The sequence below is a fragment of the Xiphophorus couchianus genome, chromosome 19 (genome assembly GCF_001444195.1).
Source record: "Xiphophorus couchianus chromosome 19, X_couchianus-1.0, whole genome shotgun sequence".
NCBI lineage: Eukaryota > Metazoa > Chordata > Actinopteri > Cyprinodontiformes > Poeciliidae > Xiphophorus > Xiphophorus couchianus.
The window spans coordinates 23,754,248-23,767,281 of record NC_040246.1 but is presented as its reverse complement, the minus strand read 5'-3'; positions in this window follow the sequence as shown (position 1 = coordinate 23,767,281).

Below are 13,034 nucleotides of genomic sequence, written 5' to 3'. Positions count from 1 at the left end.
CTCATTATGTTGACTAATTTTGGCACACTTGGAAAAAACAAGAATTGGCAACAATTTGCTAACAGCTGGAAGCCAAATATGGACCAAACAAAGTTTTAAAGTTAAATCCACGTTAAGCAAATGCAGGCCTGCATAAGTTTAAACTCAATGAAAGTTTTAAAAAGCAGGAAGACAATGGAGCCTTCTGTTACATTACACATTCATATTTCAGCTCTTTATTAATAATTGTTTGGAAGCTTGAACCAGTGCTGCCCAGTTTCATCCCTTTTTCTCTCTAAAAGCCAAAAATGATCCAAAAGTTTCAAATCAGGAAAGTCAGTTTATCTGAATTCAATTTTTAAACCACATTTATTTTTAAAGCTGTGATCAAATTAATTTATTTCCATAATAAAAATGAAGCAGAATAATAACTCTGACTGTTCATTGGTTCTGGATCACAGCAGGACGTTATGCATTAAAACAGCTTCATCATTTCACCCGCACCATGGTTAACATCAACCCCGGCCTTTGACTAGACCACTGGCAGGATGTTTTCCCACATCTGGACTGACATCTTGACTCTCAGCAGAACCTCGTCCGTCCTTAAAATGTCACAGGCTGTGAGGAGTCACACACAACACGATGCATTCAGGGGAAATTGGACTCTTCATTCACCAGACGGAGGACAGAAAGGTCAAAAAGGAATAAAGCTGGAAACCTCAGGACTCTCAGGTTGGACATGTTTTACAATTGCATAATTATCTAAGTGAGCGCCTGCAGGACATCATCCCAGACGGACCAATCAATCGTTTGGATATTTCATAAACATCTTGTTCTGGAACGTTCTGGATCTAAGAATAACCTGTTCAGTAACTGACGACCTTTTTCTCATTCCTGAACGTAACTCCGCCTCCGAGCTGCGGCTTGAAGACATTTCTCCTCCGGGTCTCATTTCCACAGGATTCTGCTGAGAGCCAAAGTTTCACACAAGCATCACTTCCAGCTGGAATCCACCTCTAGAGAGAAAATCCCCAAACAGCCAAGAAGGTCCTGAGGGACAGCGATCAGATCTGAACGTTGTCTCCAAATGTTTCAGCTCTGGGCCTCCAGAAACCTGCTGACATCTGGTTGTTTTATAAAAAGTCAAAACTGTATTGAAAAAGAAAGACATAATTCAGCCGCACCTGTTTGGCACCTGAACGCTTCAGACACACCCAGACATTGAAACCCAGCAGAAACATTTCTGCTTCTATCTGATACTTTATGCTGAATCTCTGAATTATGTACATTTGGTCTGTTAGAGGAAACATCTGAATCCAGCAAACAGGAAAAGATGAAAGAAGAGCTACATGAAATTCATGTTTTTCTGCAGGATTTTAATTTCTTAAACTGTATCATTTTGATCAGATTTTGAAGAAAATACCAGGACTTCTTCTCAGCTCGGTCCAGTTTCAGAGGGTTGATTGTGAACTGTTGCACGTTGCATGCCATTAGACAGGAGTCATACATACATCATGAGAAATAAAATCCACAGAATCAACTGAAGAGTTCTTCAAAACTTTACAAAATGTTTGCCATGCCCAGTTCAAAGAAAACGCCGGCCGTACCAGGAATCACTCCGTTCCCCACAGGTCGGTTTCTGTTGGAAAGATGCCTATTAATGTCTCAATTATTCAAAGCTGCCAGCAATAAAGTCTCTTTGACTGAGACTTTATTTTCACACTTTTTAAAATGTATTACTTGTTATGGAGTTTGTTGTATTTTTTAGGCCCGTTTCTTTACCTCCTGATGATGAGAGCCAACATGGATGTTCCTAATTCAGTCCGGTCGACCCGGTTCCACTGGACCCAGAACTCCATCATCTGCTCCACCTCCAGCTGCTGTGGCTCTGAGTCAAACCAACCTGTTCCCCTCCTGGCCTGTGGGGGCGCTGCACCAAGAACCACTGAAGGAAACGACACAAAAACCTCTGAAGACACTGAGAGCAACTTCCTTCTTCACCAGATGGAAACAAGATGGAGGCGTCAGATTTTAGTGTTGGAGGATTTCTCTTTAGTCTTTGGCTAAAGACCAGGAGACATTTCTGCTGCTAGCGCTAGGCTAGCATGTTAGCTTTGGTTGTATTTACCCAGAATGCCCTGCACTGTAGTTCACTTCCTGCTTTTGGAGCGGTCTCCAGTCCGCTTGGCGTTCACATTCAAACCGAACCAGAGTTCACTTCAACCGAACCCAGACCGAGGTCTGGAGGACCAGAGGTCAGAGGTCGGTTAGTGTTGACACCTCACCAACTGAACCGGACTTTGACTAGGCAAATGGACTGGAGTTGGATTGAAGAGGATTAATTAAATATATTTTAGTAATGAACCCTAAAATACATCAGCAAGAATAAAATTAGATCAGATTTCATCCTTTGACAAAACTGATGTTTAAAAGTTAAAGATAAATTGTGCTGAATAATTTATGATAATGAAGTTCAGTGAGATCTGATGGAGTTTTTACCAACAAACACCAAAATCTTTATTTGTCTTCACTTCAGCTGTTGGACGTGAGGAACGGTTCTGGTCCAACATGGAGCAGAATCAGAACCGTCACAGACACCATGAGGCCTGAACACGGATTCTGTTCATAAGCCCAAATCTCCTTCTTCACATTTAAAGTCAGAAAACTTTTCAAGAAGCTACAGCTGCTGGGAAGCTTTGAAAATTCACCTGCAGTGCAGCAGCGGGGTTTAAAGCGTGGCGAGGCGCCGACGGCGTCAGGAAGACAAACTCCAGCCGCAGGACGGTTTGAATACCGAAGGAATCAGAACATGAGGACGTTTCAGAGCAACAATGCTTCCCTTGATGCCACTGAACAGCTGGTATTCTGGTCCAAAGTAAATATAGAAGCATATTCAGATATGAAGGGAGGAGCCCCAGAAGTTCCCATGCTCTGAAACATTCCTGTGTTTTTCCTCCATCAAACTTTCCCCTCCAACATCAGAATATCATCAGATCTTTAAAACAACCAGAAGAGACTCAGTGGTTCCAATCGTCAATAGATCATAATTAATAACAGCCAACCAGCAACCAGTCTTGGTGTGACTGTTAAAACCTGTAAAGTTCAAGGTGTCAGTCAAACATCAGACACACCTGAGCAGGTGTGTCTCTGAGCCACAAGAACAAAAACCAAACCCAGATCCTGGTAGTTAAAGTCAGCAGTTTCAGTTTGTCTCTGGTTTTGACCCTCGGGTTGATCTGGCTGTCGCCATGGCAACACGTTCCACATAAGCAGGTCGCCATGCTTCTTCCTCCTCATCATCAGTCGACTTTGTCCTTCTCTTTCCCACATCCTGCTTCCCTCCAGCCTGGATCGCTGACCTCTGACCTCTCTTCAGATTGGTTGCCTCCAGAAACGTCAAACGGTCCAGAACTCAGCGGCTCGTTCCTGAAACTCGCTCACTACCTCACATCAGCCACTGATCACAATCTGTGAGGTCACTTCCTGCCAGCTGGATGGCTGAAACATGTAAATGGCTAATCTGTAATAATCTGCTGAGCGTTTGGTCCAGCTGCAGGTTTCCTGGGATTATTGGCTCCAATCCGAGGGGAAGACCATCAGCATGATGCTGCCATGACCACCAGCAGGAAAACTGACGATGGATTGAAGAGAAGGATTATAGTGATGACCAGAGCAGCTTCCAAAGGAAATGAAGGTCAAGTCCAAGGTCAAAGTGCATCGACGTCGGACTGAGCCGACTGGGTCACCTTCTGGGAAACATTAGTTTGGGCCGAAGCAGAACTTTCTGCTCACTGACTTTACCAAGAGAAAACCACGGCAGAGGCTGAGTTATGCTGCGGGCCGCTTCAGGTCCGAGTCGATAAAATCTCCGATAAAAATCACCTGATCACCTCTACAGGTTGAGCAACTAAAAACTTTATTTATCAAGCATTTAACATCCAACATGGCAGAATAAAAACTAACAACATGAAGCTGAAGGTCGGATGTTTTAGACTCAGTTTGTTTTCCATAATAATTCTGTTGAACCACCAAAACAAACGTCTGAATTTCATCAATTTTTATGTATTTTTACTTATTTCAGTGACTGTGGTGGGTTTTATGGTCTATTCTGATCTTCCTCCTCTGTCTCAGAGCTGATGATGATGATGATGGTGGTTAATCTGTTTTGTTTACATATGAATCATCCAGAATGCAATCTAATAATAATAATAATAATAATAATAATAACAGCAGGTGTTTGCAGGAACTCGCTGTCAGTCTGAGGACGGATTCATGTCCTGGATTGTCTCTCTGCTCTGTTTGCAGAATGAATCTTTCGTTCCCCGTCTGAATGATTCCTGAATCAAACCAGATTCAGATTCAAACTGAGGATTTTTCTACGTTTCTGAACCGTTTTCAGTCTGAAGTCTGGATGAAGTTAGAATGAGTCCAGTGGTGCTGCTGGACCCACAGCCAACAGAGTCGCTGCTCATTAAAACCTTCAGTTTTCCCGTTGCCCAACCCGTTGCTCAACCCATTGCCCAACCCATTGCCCAACCCGTTGCTCAACCCGCCTCCCAGAGCAACGCCTTGTTTCTCAGTGAGTTCAGCTGCGACTCAAAATTTCTTTCTTTCTTTGACATTAAATCATTTTTGTGTTTTTCTTTTTGAAGATCTTCAGGTGAATTTAGTTGCAAATTGTTTTCTTGAATGTTGATTGAACTAAAACTGATCAGTTATTGTCTTAAACTGTGAAATTTGATGTTTTGTTTATTAAATCATTAAATCAAACCTTAAACCCGTGGGAAAGCTTTGATGTGAATCTGAGCAGAAACACGATAACGTGGTTTCAAACATTCGCCGATCAGGAGGAGAGAGAATCCGGCTCCGCTGCATTCCCTCATTCTGGTTTTTCTTCTTGGATTTCAAATGTCATTCAACTCATTGGTTTTATTCGAGACGCCCATCCTTGTCACGCCTTGAAACTTCTGCCAGATCGACGTTCTTAAGGGTTTCCATAGCAGCCTGGTAGATTAATGCAGCTCTTACTGGAAGCTTTGGCTAAGCCAGCAGGAAACCAGGATCATTTCACTTAAATCTGAGTTTTCTGTCTGTTTCTGGCAGGAAAAGATCATTTCTTACATTGTTATCATGTTTATGCAGAACAGATTCTGTTTCCTGGCCTGAAAAATGTTCTTTAAAAACGAACTCAAACTGGATTTACTGTAAATGATCAGATTAGGATTCAGATTAACAACCAAACCTTCTGAACTTGGTGATTCTGGAAAAACAAAACGACTCAAACTTTCTGAAGCCAAAGAAGCTTCAGACACGTTACCATGACGATTCACCATGTCACTCAGATACAGATTCATACTTTCTCATCATAAACTCATAAAATCATGTTGCACTGCGTGTTTTCTGTGCATTTATTTTGTTATGTGTAAATGAATAATCTTGCAGAGATAATAAAGTTGATTAATTCATTTAGTGAATCCGACCTGGAAATGTTTGAGCTTCTCCTGCTGGGATTCTTGTTTCTATTCTCTTTCTTTTTCCTGAATATTTAAGAATTTTAAGCTTTTTGTCACAAAACGGCATTAAAACCTTGTCATGCGTTTCGTTTTTGAAGGTTTTATTGGCTCTAGTGGCTTTAATTTGATAGTGAATTGACAGGAAAGACGGTAATGAGAAAAAGGGACGATGTGGCGAAGGTCACCAGGCCGGGAATCAATCAATCAATCAATCAAATTTTATTTGTATAGCACATTTCAGCAGCAAGACATTTCAAAGAGCTTTACATCATTACAAACACAGAATCACAATGCAATATAGAATCAATAATCAAAACATGACATTATGTAAAGTTCCATCAATAAATTTGTAATTGATTACATTTCAAATGCAATTCTAAACAGGTGGGTTTTTAGTTGAGATTTAAAAGAAGTCAGTGTTTCAGCTGTTTTACAGTTTTCTGGAAGTTTGTTCCAAATTTGTGGTGCATAGATGCTGAAAGCTGCTTCTCCTCGTTTGGTTCTGGTTCTGGGGATGCAGAGCCGAACCAGAACCAGAACCTGAGAGGTCTAGAAGGTTGATACAACAACAGCAGATCTTTAATGTATTGTGGTGCTAAGCCGTTCAGTGATTTATAAACTAACAACAGTATTTTAAAGTCTATTCTTTGAGCTACAGGGAGCCAGTGGAGGGACTTTAAAACTGGTGTTATGTGCTCTATCTTCCTGGTTTTAGTCAGAACGCCAGCAGCAGCATCTGGATCAGCTGCAGCTGTTTGATTGATTTGTTGGACAGACCTGTGAAGACGCTGTTGCAATAATCAATACGACTGAAGATGAAGGCATGGATGAGTTTCTCTAGATCTGGCTGAGACATTAGTCCTTTAATCCTGGAAATGTTCTTCAGGTGATAGAAGGCCGACTTTGTAACTGTCTTTATGTGGCTCTGGAGGTTCAGGTCAGAGTCCATCACTACTCCCAGGTTTCGGGCTGATCGCTGGTTTTAATTGTAATAACTGAAGCTGTGCATTGACTCTAGATCTATAACTCTAGATCTATAACTCTAGATCTATAGCTCTAGATCTATAGCTCTAGATCTATGACTCTAGATCTATGACTCTAGAGCTATAACTCTAGATCGTTCCTCTTTAGGTCCAAAAATAATAACTTCAGTTTTGTTTCTGTTCAGCTGGAGAAAGTTTTGGCACATCCACACATTTATCTGTTCTACGCATCTGTTCAGTGATTGGATGGGGTCAAAGGTCACCTGGTGACATCATAATGTAGAGCTGTGTGTCATCTGCATAGTTATGGTAGCTAATATTATTTCCTGTTATAACCTGAGCTAGTGGGAGCATATAAATATTGAATAAAATGGGTCCTAGGATGGAACCTTGGGGTACCATCCCCAAGGTTCCGGAGACTTTGACTAGGCCAGTCTCCGTGCTGTGGTGAGCACGAAAACCAGACTGGAAGGAGTCAAAGAGGTTGGTTATCGTTAGGAAGCTAGTTAATTGTTCAAACAGCTTTTTCAATAACTTTGCTGATGAATCAGAGGTCAGAGGTCAGAGGTCGGCCTGTAATTCTGCATTAGTGATTTGTCCAGATTGTTCTTTTTTATAAGTGGTTTGATTACTGCTGTTTTCAGAGCCTGGGGGAAAACGCCTGATGAGAGCGATGAGTTTACTATCTGGATCAGATCAGCAGCAATAACAGGCAGGACTTTCTTAAAGAAATGTTCTAGAGTTATAGATCTAGGACATCCAGGCAGCAGGAACTGGAGCTTATTGACTTATAATTTCCTGTAGGTTTTTATAATTAAGTAGTTGAATTTGGGTCATTTTTCCTGTATTTGTTTTGTTTGGGCTCAGCATTGGTTCTGACTTTATAGTGGATGTTCAGATTAATCCTCTGATTTTATGAATTTTCTCTGAAAAGAAGCTGGAAAACTGGTTGCAGGCGGCAAAACATTGGAATTCAGGCGTAACGTCGCAGGAGGGTTTGTGATTCTGTCAACTGTTGCAAATAAAGCTGGAGCATTGTTAATGTTTTTGTTTATGACATCTGCAAAAAAAAGCCTCTCTTGCATGTTTTAGTGTTAAATGATAGTTACGTAGACTTTCTTTATAGATGTCACAATGAACGTGGGGTTGAGTTTTACGCCATTTTCGTTTTGCCCTACGGCAGAGTTGTCTTGCAGATCTAACTGTTTGTGCATTTCTCCATGGAGATTTCTTTTTACCAGACACAACCTTCATTTTAATGGAATCAATAATATCTGAGACTTTAGACTGAAAATCTTTTACCAACTTATCTACATCATTACAGCTTAAGGGTGAGGAAGAAGAGTAGATTTGATTAAAAGTTTCTGCTGTGTTTTCAGTGAGAGAACGTTTTGTGATGGTTGCTGTTTGTCCAAGTGGGTTAAAAGATAAAGAACTTTCAAAGATAACAGGAAGTGATGCGACAGGCGACATCAGTTACAGAGACAGTGGAAATATTCACACCCTTACTGATAACCAGGTCCAGTGTGTGTCCTTGAGTGTGTGTTGCTTGTTTCACATGTTGTGTTGGACCAAAAGTCTCTAAAATATTAGCGAGCTTTTTTGCCCCTCTGTCTTGGGGGTTGTCAACATGAATGTTGAAATCACCGACAATTATTAAACAATCATAATCAATACATATAAGAGATAGAAGTTCATTCAAGTCAGTAAAGAAATTTTCCACATATGTTGGAGTTTTCCAATCGAACCTGTGACGGCCGCGTCGAGGTCCAAGGCCTCCATATGGGTTTGTGCTAAATTCTGCCTCCATGTATTAAACAGTAATAATTAGACTGTTACATTAGTTTGGACAGAACTTTTATTTTGAAAGTGTGGCCTGCGGGTCGGGGCTGCTGGAAGGTTTCTGGGTCGATCTGATTTCTTCTGTTTCTATGAATTATTCCCTGAACGTGACAGGAAGATGTTGACGCTACGCTGTGATAAACAGGAAGTAGAAGCGGGTTTGGTTCCTCTGGTAAGGCGCAGACCCACCAGTAGATGGCAGCGTTCGCTACGTCGGAACGTTTTCCGTTTCCTCATTAACTCCAAAAATCCCAATAAGCCAGCGTAAAAATGTTTTTGTGAAACTGAGGAAGTTGGTTAGAATATTGCAGTTTCTAATGTGATACTTTGAAATTAGCATAAAAACACCTTGATAGAAAATAGAGATTTTTGCTTCTCAGCCGTTATTTGATCCGTTTGTTTCAGTTTTTATTGTTTGCTAAAAATCTTTTTGTCATGGTTGTAAATAATGCAAAAGTTTTCCCTCCAAAGACTAAACAGGACATTTTTACTGTCTCCCATTTTTCTACCCTTTAAAAAAAAAAAGTGCAGCAGGATTTCACCCCGTTGTAAATATTTGTAACTCCAGGCAGAAATAACTCTTCAGGTTGGATTGTTTGGCTTTTTGAGTATGGTCAGGTCTATGTGTGAACGTCACGTTGTTGTTTTGGGTTGTAAAGTTACAGCAGCTGTCAGCAGAGGAGATGAAGGGATTCAATTCTGTTGAGCAGAAATGAAACCGATCCACATGAAACATGCGTCACTTTCACGGATCTCCTGATGACTCAGCGCCTCTCAGCCTACGCCCCGATGGCGTTCCTCCGTCATTCATTGTTTTCTGTGTAATTAGTTGAAGACTTGTCAGGACCTGAGCGGACCTCAGGTTCCCAGCCAGGACTCAACAAGCGGGATTCTGGTCTGAACCAGACGCTGCTGAACAGGCCTGCTTCATCCGCCCAACGGTCCCTTCAAACTGCTGCAGAGCTTCCTCAGTGATGAAGACGCACCAAAGTCCAACATTCAGCAAGAACCTGGAGACAATCAGGTTAAATCCTGAAGCAAAACAGCGAAACTCATCACAAAAACACAAAAAGTTTCAGTCGAGTTTCTACTGCAAACATCTTAGTGAAGCAGAAATACTTTCAACCAGACATCGGAGCGTTTCAGTCAGTAATTAGATCCTAGATTATAACCATTTTATAAGTCAAACGTTTCAACAATAATGGAGTTCAAAATAATTTACCAGCCGCCGGTTATGAAACAATCCATAAAGATTCATCAGAATCATCAAAAATTTTACATATATTGATCAACATTTCACTTTCTGATAATCAAAGCAGCTGATAGGAACTCAGTGCTTCGGCTGATTCGCAGTTTTCTCCAGATCTGTGGTGCATAGAAGCTGAATGCCGCTTCTCCATGTTTGGTTCTGGATGCAAACCAGAACCAGAACCAGCAGATTGATCGAGCAGCAGATCTTTAGTCTGTTCAGTGATTTAAAAACTACCAGCAGTTTAAAGTCTGTCAGTGAAGAAATGTAGAACCAGATGATGTAGAACTGGATGGTGTCTCTATCCTCCTGGTTCTAGTCAGAACTCCAGCAGCAGCGTTCTGGACCGCTGGGTTGTCAATCAGACCTGTGAAGATGCTGCTGCAGGAATCAAAGCCACTAAAGAGAAACTAAAGTCTGGATGAGTTTCTCTGATCCGAGACTTTAGTCTCTGGTTCTGGAAATGTTCTGCAGCTGCTAGAAGGCCCACTGTGGAACCCAGGGGTCAGGTCAGAGGTCAGAGGTCAGATGCAGGTAACATGCTGCACATGTTCCACATGGCTGTCAGTTCTGCTTGTTGCTGATCTGAAACAAAGTTTTTAAAGTTTTTGTTGTGAAAATATTTTAAATCAAATGTTCCGTCTGCTGACAGTTTAGTCAAGTTTACAGTAGAAATATGAATCATAATCTGCTGCTTCAAAAAGGGATTAAAAACTGAAAGTAACCAAAATCTGGAAGCAAACAGAAGGGAATCAAAACAATGTTTCTGTTTTTTATCTGAGCATCATCTGGGATTATGACTCAGATGAAAGTGCAAACAAACAAACAAAGCTTTGAGCAAAGAGATCAGCAGTGACTCGTTTCTGGATCGGCTTCATTCCTAAAAGCTGGAAATGTTCCAACAACAAGCAGAGCTGAAGCTTCTGCAGCAGAACCGGCCGAACCCAAACTCAGCAGGCGACTCGTTTCCTCAGCAGGTGACTCGTTTCCTCAGCGGGCGACTCGTTTCCTCAGCGGGCGACTTGTTTCCTCGTTTCCTCAGCAGGCAACTCGTTTCCTCAGCGGGCGACTTGTTTCCTCAGCGGGCGACTTGTTTCCTCGTTTCCTCAGCAGGCAACTCGTTTCCTCAGCGGGCGACTTGTTTCCTCAGCGGGCGACTTGTTTCCTCGTTTCCTCAGCAGGCAACTCGTTTCCTCAGCGGGCGACTTGTTTCCTCGTTTCCTCAGCAGGCAACTCGTTTCCTCAGCAGGCAACCCGTTTCCTCAGCGGGCTACTTGTTTCCTCGTTTCCTCAGCAGGCGACTCGTTTCCTCAGCGGGCTACTTGTTTCCTCGTTTCCTCACAGGCAACTCGTTTCCTCAGCGGGCTACTTGTTTCCTCGTTTCCTCACAGGCAACTCGTTTCCTCAGCAGGCAACCCGTTTCCTCAGCGGGCTACTTGTTTCCTCGTTTCCTCACAGGCAACTCGTTTCCTCAGCGGGCTACTTGTTTCCTCGTTTCCTCACAGGCAACTCGTTTCCTCAGCAGGCGACTTGTTTCCTCAGCGGGCTACTTGTTTCCTCGTTTCCTCACAGGCAACTCGTTTCCTCACAGGCAACTCGTTTCCTCAGCGGGCTACTTGTTTCCTCGTTTCCTCACAGGCAACTCGTTTCCTCAGCAGGCAACCCGTTTCCTCAGCAGGCGACTTGTTTCCTCAGCGGGCTACTTGTTTCCTCGTTTCCTCACAGGCAACTCGTTTCCTCAGCAGGCAACCCGTTTCCTCAGCAGGCGACTCGTTTCCTCAGCGGGCTACTTGTTTCCTCGTTTCCTCAGCAGGCGACTCGTTTCCTCAGCGGGCTACTTGTTTCCTCGTTTCCTCACAGGCAACTCGTTTCCTCAGCAGGCAACCCGTTTCCTCAGCAGGCGACTTGTTTCCTCAGCAGGCAACCCGTTTCCTCAGCAGGCGACTTGTTTCCTCAGCGGGCGACTTGTTTCCTCATTTCGTCAGCAGGCAACTCGTTTCCTCAGCGGGCGACTTGTTTCCTCGTTTCCTCAGCGGACGACTCGTTTCCTCAGCGGATGACTCGTTTCCTCAGCAGGCGACTCGTTTCCTCAGCAGGTGACTCGTTTCCTCAGCAGGCGACTTGATCCACACCACCAGGATCTACAGCACGGACATTGGGATGTCATTCGGACTAGAGAAGTGTGGTCGGCTGATCACCAAGAGGGGGAAGGTCATCTGCACAGAAGGGGTCTCACTCCCAGAAGGAACAATAGCAGACATAGAGGACAGTTACAAGTACCTAGGTATACCACAAGCAAATGACAACCTCGATGAGGTCACAAGGAAAGGAGCCACAGCTAAATACCTCCAATGAATAAGGCAAGTCCTGAGAAGCCAGCTCAATGGCAAGAACAAAATCCGCACAATAAACAGCTATGCCCTGCCAGTAATCAGATACCCTGCTGGAATAATTAGCTGGCCAAAGGAGGAGATAAAAGCCACGGATATTAAGACTAGAAAACTACTAACAATGCATGGAGGGTTCCATCCCAAATCCAGCACCCTGAGACTGTACACGAGCCGCAAGGAAGGAGGCAGAGGACTAGTGAGTGTGAGAACCACAGTCCAGGACGAAACAACTAAGATCCATAAATACATCAGGGACAAAGCCTCAACAGACAATGTGCTCAGTGAATATCTCAGACAACAGGGAACGGAGGTTGAGGTGCCAGAGATACCATCATGGGAGGACAAGCCCCTACATGAGATGTACCACCAGCAAATAACCCAAGTGGCTGATATCAGTAAATCCTACCAATGGCTGGAAAAAGCTGGACTCAAGGACAGCACAGAGGCCCTCATCCTGGCAGCCCAGGAACAGGCCCTAAACACCAGAGCAATAGAGGCCCAGATCTACCACACCAGACAAGACCCAAGGTGTAGGTTGTGCAAGGAGGCCCCTGAGACAGTCCAGCACATAACAGCAGGGTGCAAGATACTGGCAGGGAAAGCGTACATGGAACGACATAACCAAGTTGCAGGCATAGTGTACAGAAACATCTGTGCAGAATATGGACTGGAAACCCCGAGATCAAAGTGGGAAACACCCCCAAAGGTGGCGGAGAACGCCAGAGCTAAGATCCTGTGGGACTTCCAGATCCAGACAGACAAAATGGTAATGGCGAACCAACCAGACATTGTCGTAGTGGATAAACAACAGAGGAAAGCCGTTGTGGTAGATGTAGCAATACCAAGCGACTGCAACATCAGGAAAAAGGAGCAGGAGAAACTAGAGAAATACCAGGGCCTCAGGGAGGAACTGGAGAGGGCCTGGAAGGTGAAGACCACAGTGGTGCCTGTGGTCATCGGGGCCCTCGGGGCAGTCACCCCCAAACTGGACCAATGGTTACAACAGATCCCAGGAACAACATCAGACATCTCAGTCCAGAAATGTGCAGTCCTTGGCACAGTCAAGATACTGCGCAGG